At 44.1% G+C, this 8973-nt stretch overlaps 1 protein-coding gene and 1 long non-coding RNA gene across 3 annotated transcripts in view; one reads left to right on the top strand and one right to left on the bottom strand.

The window, feature by feature from the left end:
- Nucleotides 1-206: 206 nt before the first annotated feature.
- LOC132346206 (uncharacterized) lies at nucleotides 207-8890 on the bottom strand. Its single transcript, XR_009495975.1, has 2 exons — nucleotides 8125-8890; nucleotides 207-5210 (listed from the first exon to the last, which is right to left on the bottom strand). It is a non-coding gene; the product is annotated as an uncharacterized lncRNA (long non-coding RNA).
- Nucleotides 7910-8973, top strand: part of IBTK (inhibitor of Bruton tyrosine kinase) — a 94917-nt gene continuing 93853 nt past the window's right edge. For both annotated transcript variants that reach the window (XM_005210696.5, XM_005210695.5), the window contains exon 1: nucleotides 7910-8083. The gene's annotated coding sequence lies outside the window, so the exon portion shown is untranslated. The remainder of the gene's footprint in view (nucleotides 8084-8973) is intronic.

Here is an 8973-nt window from a genome sequence, read left to right as displayed (position 1 = left end):
TATCTGACTCTTTTGCCACCCCATGGACTGTAGCCCACCGGTCTCCTCTGTCCATGGGATTCTCCAGGCAAGAATACTGGAGTGGGTTGCCATTTCCTTCTCCAGGGGATCTTTCCAACCCGTGATCAAACCCAGATCTCTTGCATTAGAAGCAGATTCCTTTTTTATATGAGCTGAGTAATATTCTGCTCAGTATATATGTTCCACAGAGAAGGCAATGGCACCCCACTCCAGTACTCTTGCCTGGAAAATCCCATGGACGGAGAAGCCTGGTAGGCTGCAGTCCATGGGGTTGCTAAGAGTCCGGCACGACTGAGCGACTTCACTTTCACTTTTCACTTTCATGCATTGGAGAAGGAAATGGCAATCCACTCCAGTATTCTTGCCTGGAGAATCCCAGGGACAGAGGAGCCTAGTGGGCTGCCGTCTATGGGGTCGCACAGAGTCGGACACGACTGAAGCAACTTAGCAGCAACAGCAACAGCATATATGTTCCACACATCTATATCCATTCATCTGTTGATGGACATCTAGGTTGCTGCCATGTCCTAGCTATCGTAAATAGTGCTGCTATGAACATTGGGGGTCCATGTGTCTTTTTCAATTATAGTTTTCTCAGGGTATACGCCCAGTAGTGGGATTTCTGGGTCATGTTGTAGTTTTATAACTAGTTTTTTAAGGGATCTCCATACTGTTCTCCATAGTTGCTGTATCAATTTACATTCCTATCAACAGTGCAAGAGAGTTCTCTTTTCTCCACATCCTCTTCAGCATTTATTGTTTGTAAATTTTGTGATGATGGCCATTCTGACTGGTGTGAGGTGATACCTCATTGTAGTTTTGATTTGCATTTCTCTAATAATTAGTGATATTGAGCATCTTTTTATCTGCTTATTGGCCATCTATATGTCTTCTTTGGAGAAATATCTGTTTAGGTCTTCTGCCCATTTTTAAATTGGGATGTTTGTTTTTCTGATATTGAACCATTTGAGCTATTTATATGTTTTGGAGATTAATCCTTTGTCAGTTGTTTCATTTGCAATTATTTTCTCCCATTCGGAAGAATCAATATTATGAAAATGACTATACTACCCAAAGCAATCTACAGATTCAGTGCAATCCCTATCAAACTACCAATGGTATTTTTCATGGAACTAGAACAACAACAACAACAAAATCACAATTTGTATGGAAACAAACAAAAAAAAGCCCTGAATAGCCAATGTAATCTTGACAAAGAAAAATGGAGCTGGAAGAATCAACCTTTCTGACTTAAGACTATACAACAAAGCTACAGTCATTAAGACAATATCAAGACACCAAGACACAAAAACAGAAATACAGACCAATCGAACAAGATATAAAGTCCAGCGATAAACCCAAAAACTATGGGCACTGTATCTTTGACAAAGGAGGCAAGAATATACAATGGAGAGAAGACAGCCTCTTCAATAAGTGGTACTGGGAAAACTGTATCCAGTTTCCTAAGACCATACCCAAAAATAAACACAAAATAGATTAAAGACTTAAATTTAAGGCCCCAAACTACAAAGCTCTCAGAAGAAAACATAGGCAGTACACTATTTGACATAAATCACTGCAAGAGCTTCTTTGACACCTCCTGGAGTAATGGAAATAAAAACAAAAATAAACAATGGGATCTAATGAAACTTAAAAGTTTTTGCATAGCAAAGGAAATGATAACCAAGATTGAACTGCTTTTTTTTTTTTAACATTAAACTGATGGCCATGATAACTCATTCTTGAACAAAGCTGATCTAACACATGTATTTTCTGCTCAAAGCATCTTTACAGACTTCTTGGGCTTAGGAACACTTCAGCACTCCATTTGGGGGGCGCGGAGCACTTTAAAGAGCAAAATCATCCATAAAAAGCACAAGAATGCAAAAAACATGGCAATATATAAAGACACCTGTTTGCATCCTGAGAGTTAAAACAGGAAGGCAGAGCTTTGTCTCATCTGATCCCATCTGGAACGTGCTGAGAACACCTGCAATAGGTGACTCAGAGCTTCCGCTGCCCTGAATCCCTGAATGTGTGTATCCCTGAATGACCGGGAAAACTCTGAGTACTGATTTAGGGGTTACACATAAATTTTAGCCCATTGGTGAATTCACAAATACGAAAGCTGTGAAAACTGAGAGTTGACTATATTTCCTTGAACATTTTCTGTTTTTCATGTTCTTCCTTCCTTCCTAAAATTTTGTTTCCAATTGGCAGCATTCCCATTGAAGATCTTTAGCATCTCTTGTGGGCCAGTTCTTCTCTTACTTTTACTTCTTACAGTTACTTCTCTTACTTTTTGTTTCTCTAAAAATATCTTCATCTGCCTTCATTATTGAGGGACAATGTCCGGGTTAACAGTTTTCTTTCTTCTGCTCTTTAAAGATACTGACCTACTGTCATTGTCATAGGTGGCGCTGTGGTAAAGAAGCTGCCTGCCGATGCAGGAGACAGGAGAGATGCTGGTTCGATCCCTGGGTCGGAAAGATCTCCTGGAGAAGGGAAATGGTAACCCGCCTGGGAAATTCCATGGACAGAGGAGCTGGTCGGGCTATAGTCCATAGGGTCACAAAGAGTGGAACACAACTGAAGCGACTTAGGACACACACACATCATCTTCATGGTTTATGGTGTGAAATCCACGGTGATTCAAGTCATTCTTCCTTTTATATAATACTACATCTTTCTTGGAGTGCTTTCTCTTCGTCTTTGGTTTTCAGCTATTGGACTATGATGTTTCTGGGCATAGCTATCTTTGAATTTATTCTGCCTAGGTTCTGCTGAGCTTCTTTCAATCTGTAAATGTATATTTCTCACAATGTTAGTTTTCCTTTAATATTTGATGATTCTTAGTTTTGTGCTCATCTGTGCACAAAAGAGATTAGAACAATATTGTTTGTGGAGGAAGCGCTGTCTGTTGTGGGGAGGAATAAGACCTGTAGCCACACCTGAATACCTGTCTTGCTTTAGGGGTATGAGGAAAGGATGGGTCATGTTGCTGAACAGGAAGAGCTAGTAGGTAGTGTTGAGGTATAAGTTTCCTGATTACTCCAGGTTTCACCTTCTGCATGGCCACTGTCCTCTCTTTTAAACTGAAGGCCCTATATTCTACCTGGAGGCAAATATCCCAGCTGTGCTCATTGAAGAGGGAGGCTAAGGAAGATTCAGTTAGCTTATCTGCTCCTGCTGTGATAGTCCAGTTAATCACTTTGTGGCTTAGTATGAATTCCTTTCTGCTCCTGACAGCCACCCCGGATGTGGAACACTTTCGGCACTGCTGTTGTCTTTTGTAGCAGTCCTGTCTTGTTGTTTTGGGGCTGTTACTACTTTCTACTGTCCAATCCAGCCTCCTATCCATCTTTCAGAGAATCCTCCTAAGTTCTGGACCATCAAGAGCCAACGTTCTTATTTTCCAATGCACTCACTTGTGAATTTTAAAATTCAATTTTAAAGATGCTTTTCCTGCCAGGTCTAGAGATTTGTGGCATGCAGTATGTGCCCAGCCTGCATTTTAAATCCAACCTGTTTTTCTTCTCCTCCTCCCCAATCCCCTCTCCTCCTCTTCCTCCTCCTCCCACTCCCTCTTCCTCCTCCTCCCACTCCCTCTTCTTAAAGAAACAGTGGTGATAATCTGATTTAATCACATAGTTAGGCAAAGAAGGAACACAAGCAAATCTAAGTTAAGGTGGGCTGAGAAACGAGCACTACAAATTCTCGTAGTAAAGGGGGAATAGAGTTTGTCCTGATTATAAAAGAATGCTAAGCTTGACAAATCCATAGATTTGATTTCTCACAATTTTTGTTGCCTCATGTAGGCTGTGAAATGGTCTTGAATTTCTCCAGTATTTGCCTTGAATTTTTGGGTTTATAGGTGGACTCTGCTTTCAAGCTTTATATTTCTAAAGTTATATTCAAACACTGCCATCTTGTGGGTCATTTCTTGGGTCTCCCAATCCCGCCTCTCAAACTCGCTCATGCAAATATATTCATCCAGAAGGTTTCAGGGATATCAACGTTTGTTAGGCCCACTAATAGCGGTACTGAGATATATATGAAGTCATTAAACTTCATAAGGCCTTTATGAAGGAGGTACTGCTAAGCCCGTCAGAGGTGAGGAAACTGAGGCCTAGAGTGGTTGTATAATTTGCCTTAGGTCTCAAAGCTGGTAATAAGAGAAGTAAATTTTTATATTCAGATAGTTTGCCTTCAGGACCTTTGCTTGTACTGCACCCACATATAAAACTAATAAATGTAAAAACAACCCAGTGTGACACAGTAATATGAATAAGCTATAAAACTAGTAGAGAAGAGAGGATAACTGTTGGGAAAGGGCATCAGGGAAGGCATCACAGATTTGTGAGGAGGTTGCCTCCTCTAAGTGAGAATTAGAAGGATAATTTTCCCATTGGGAGGACGCAGCAGAGTCCATAACCCCTGGATCTAATAGTATAGAAACACCCTCAGTTCAGTTCATTCGCTCCATTGTGTCCGACTGCGACCCCATGAACCGCAGCACGCCAGGCCTCTCTGTCCATCACCAACTCCCGGAGTTTACTCAACCTCATGTCCGTTGAGTTGGTGATGACATCCAACCATCTCATCCTCTGTCGTCCCCTTCTCCTCCTGTCCTCAATCCTTCCCAGCATCAGGGTCTTTTCAAATGAGTCAGCTCTTCGTATCAGGTGGCCAAAGTATTGGGGTTTCAGCTTCAACATCAGTCCTTCCAATGAAGAGTTATCTAATTTTATCTGCCACTGTACCCTGTCTTCTTTTGGGAAATTACTTGTCATTCTGCTTCAATTATTTGTTGTTTAGTTGCTAAGTCATGTCTGGCTCTTTGTGACTCCATGGACTGTAGCCAGCCCAGTTTCCTCCGTCCGAGGAACTTCCCAGGCAGGAATACTGGAGTGGATTGTCATTTGCTTCTCCAGGGGATCTTCCAGATTCAGGGACTGAACCCATGTGTCCTGCATTGGCAGGTGGATTCTTTACCACTGAGCCACTATAGAATTCTAATAAAAGCTGTCAGCCATGATGCCCTTACGGTTCACCTAATCTGAGACAATATCAGGGTACGTCAGGGGCCCTGAGATTTTTGTGCTTGAGGCAGAGGGCTCAGTGCTGTCTTTCCCAGTGGCAAAGCCGAGGTGGGTGTCAGAAAGCTGCTTCCAGCCAAGCGTTCTTACCTGGAAGGCAGTTTGGAGTAAAAGAAAATCAGGTCAAACAAAAAAGTTCTCATCATCTGTAGGCCAGCTGCATTGCTGATCTTCTGGTAGTGATAACCACTCTTACAAAACCTGAGCAGGTCTGGGTTATGGTTCATTGCAACCATACAAATTCTGATACTCTTTTTTCTGTCACCAGCTGAAGTAGGGGCAGTACTGTATTCCTTGTGTCTGTACAACTTCAATGGTAGCACAATACATTCTGATTATGAAGGATAGAACAATTAACATGAGAAAAATCGCATTTATGGAGTTTATTGGAAATGGTGTGGTTTAAACATCTCTGCAATGCTCTGTCTTGGTCTCATCTCAAGCTCCATTCCTGATGCATGGACTATTTTCCTACTTCTCTGCCTCTAAATCACTGTAATCTTCTAAAGCCATCTTTAGATTTCTTGCTTTAAGCCTAATTTAATTTTAAAAAATTGTTTCTTTTTTGGCCATACCATATGGGATCTGGGTTCTTAGTTTTCTCACTAGGAATTGAAACCAGTCCCTTGGCAGAGAAAACACGGAGTCCTAACCACTGGACCACCAGGGAATTTCCTAACCCTACTTTGGAGATTCCAGTCAACTATTTTTCTAAACTTCCATTTTTTTTTTTAACTTAATGAAGTAACTTTAATTATTGCAAATAAAAATGACAAATTCAAAATGATAGAAATTAACAATCACCAATAACCCACCACACAGATAATAATTGCTACTAGTATAGTTCTCTCTCTTCTTTCTTCTATGTGTCAGCATAAAGAGAGTTTTTTTTTTAATGGCTAATTTTGATCTCTTCCTTCACTAACCTCATCTCCAATGCATTTTTCATTTCATTTTCCTAATCATTGCAGTATTCCATCCTGCAAATTACCAGTATCTTTGAAGACATCTAATCTTCCAGGGAAATGGGGAGCAATCTCACATCCCTTGGCTTGCAGTGTTCTTTTTTTCCTGCTTCATCTTTTTATTATCTACTCATTCTTCCAATCTTAGTTCAAGTGTCACTTCTTTGGGAGCTTCAATTTATCATAATAATATTTGCAGTTTTTGTACAAGTTGCAAACAATTCTTATGTGTGGGATTATCTGGGTCTATGTAAGTGTTTTGTTCACTAATCGGATCCCTATTGTTTACAAGTGCCTGACACTGGCTATTGTTAAAATGAATGGAATAATTGCAACGGAACTAGAATAATTCCACTGCTAAGGAAATACTTATTTATAAAAAGTAACGTCTACCATTTAGGAAGTGTTATTGTGTTCCAGGCACTCTGCTAAGTGCAATATGTCTCTATATAATTACATTTTAACAATGGTAATTGCATTGTTGCTCCTATTTTACAAATGAGGAAATAGAGGCTTCTAAAAAGCCAATTAATTTGCCCAGAGACTGATAAAATATTTGATCTTTGGTCAGTGCATTTATTTACATTATTTTTCTTGCCATTGCTAGCTTTTTTGTGCATGAATATAAAAGTCATCATACATAGCTTATTTTCAAAATCACTTCAATGTTTACATTATAAACTAGTTTTTGTTACCTGTCAAAGAAGGGCACCTAGAATAAGGGGCAAAGAGACAGAACAGAGCTAGTTATTCTCTTCACGAACCAGCTGGATGTCTTTAGGCTTCCACAAGGCAGGCTCCTGAATGAGTTCAGCTGAATGGGCCGTCCCAAAGAAGACATTTAGTCCAACTCTGTCGTTTTACAGATGAGAGAGACTAAATGGCTTGTATAACTGACCACGTGGCAGAGCCGCACAGCTACCTCCTGACTTCGAGTTGTTTGTTCTGAGTCACCCAGCCCTCCCCGAACAAACATTGAACGGGCGCCTACTGTATTAGGCATTCCCAGGCAGGGTGTTTCTTTTTCGCTACCCTAGTATCGATTATTGGCTGCTTGCTTTTCCTCCCTCATTTTTCACGCGACCATTTTAAAAAACAGCCCTTCCGTGCGGAGTTAAAGGGGGGCAAAAAGGATAGAGCCAGCCTGGCGTCAGGCAGAGTGGCGTGAGCTGGCGACTGGCGGGCCCCGGGTCGGCGGCTGGACCCGCAGAGCGAGGATCCAAGAAGTCCTTGACGCCTTCTGACCCAGGGAGTGACCCCCGCCCCGATCATCTGGGTGTGGGAGGGGCGATGCTGTCTCTCTGCCAGACCGCGCCCTGAGCTTTTCAGTGACCCCACTGGTAGGGCGTTGGGGAGGAAACTCAGGTGGCAGATGCCTACGCCTTTGATTTCTGTTGCGTGGTGACCAAGGTATCCGTCCAGGTTCCCAAAGTTCAGTCTCTACACCAGGGTTTATCGTGAACTGCTAAGTCTCCGGCTGTGGGGGCTAACAGGATTTCTCCTTGGGCGACAGCTGACGCGAGGCGGACATTTCCACCATCCCCCGTTGGTTTGAGTCCCCGACCGCGGCCTTCCCCAACCCCGCCGTCCCCCTCCGCACACCCCCACCCGCCAGCGCTGGCAGTCCCAAGGCCGGCGGGGTCAAGTTACTTTAGGGCGCCAGGGAAAGGCCACAGTTTTGGTGCTGCCACGCGAGGCCTTATGAGCAGACACTAGCCAATCCTCAAGAGGCATACATGAGCCCCAGCCAATCAGCGCCCGTCTTATTCCTAGGTCCCGCCCGCGCCGGCCTTTCCTCCCAGACCCACTTCCCACCCCTCTGCCAGGCGCCTGTAGACGCGGCTGTAGCTGCAGCCGCCTCCAGAGCTGACCCGGGCCTGGGGACCGGCCTCCACTGGCGCCCTTCACTTTCTTCTGCTGCCTTCACTGAGGATGAGTCCCTGCGCTGCCGTGCGTCCACCCCGCGGAGACCACTGGCGCATTTTCATCTAGCGACTGGTGAGGGAGGCTTCGGCCGCGACGGGACGGTGTGATCTTACCGCAGGGTGCGGGGGACAGCGGGCAGGGGACTCCGGGCGCCGAGGCCGCTGGGCTCCGCGCGAGGCGGCGCGAGGCCGGCGGTGTGGCCCGGGTCCCAGCGGCCACCTCCCCGCCTCCTCTCTGAGCTAATGAATGGTGTGTGCGGGCAGCGCGCTACGTTGCGGTTCTCCTGCCACGCCTTCCAGCGACGTCGCGCTGCTCGTTTCTGGTGGTTGTCTCGTGTCACTGTCCCTTGAGCCTGAATGTGAAGCCATTCTTCGAGGCGTCCATATCCCTCAGCCCCTTCGTCGCGTCACAGAAGTTTTCGTTCACTCTGGGGATGCTAACGATGAAGTGCAGAGTGAATCGACTGTTCTGTGAAAGGGACCCGTTCTTTTCTTGGGGGATGGAGGAGACAGGATAGAGGCCTTCTGTTCTTGTATCATGTTGCGGATTTCTAAAAAAAAAAAGTTTTAGTTCAGTAGCGAAATAAGTAACCCAGGATATCCGTGATTCCGTATTTCCAGCGTAGGTAATAAAACGTAAAGGGTGTTCACCAGACAGGTCAGGAAGTAGAAATTGATGTGACACCTTTTTTTACCCCCCACGCATGGAAGGTAGTGGGTTTGAAAGTCAAAATTTATCAGAATTGATAAAAGAACCAGTGATGCTATGCCCGTGATGTCCAAATTCACATCCTGCCATAGATCCTTGATCTTTTCACTGTCCCCCCCTTTTTTTTTAAAAGAAAACTTTTTAATTTTTATTTATTTATTTGGCTGCACCTGGTCTTAGTTGGGGCATCTGGGATCTAGCTCCCTGACCAGGGATGAAACCTGTACTCCCCGCACTGGGAGCCCAGCGTCCTA

This window comes from Bos taurus, chromosome 9 (genome assembly GCF_002263795.3).
Source record: "Bos taurus isolate L1 Dominette 01449 registration number 42190680 breed Hereford chromosome 9, ARS-UCD2.0, whole genome shotgun sequence".
In the NCBI taxonomy this organism is placed as follows: domain Eukaryota; kingdom Metazoa; phylum Chordata; class Mammalia; order Artiodactyla; family Bovidae; genus Bos; species Bos taurus.
This window is presented reverse-complemented; position numbering and strand designations above follow the sequence as displayed.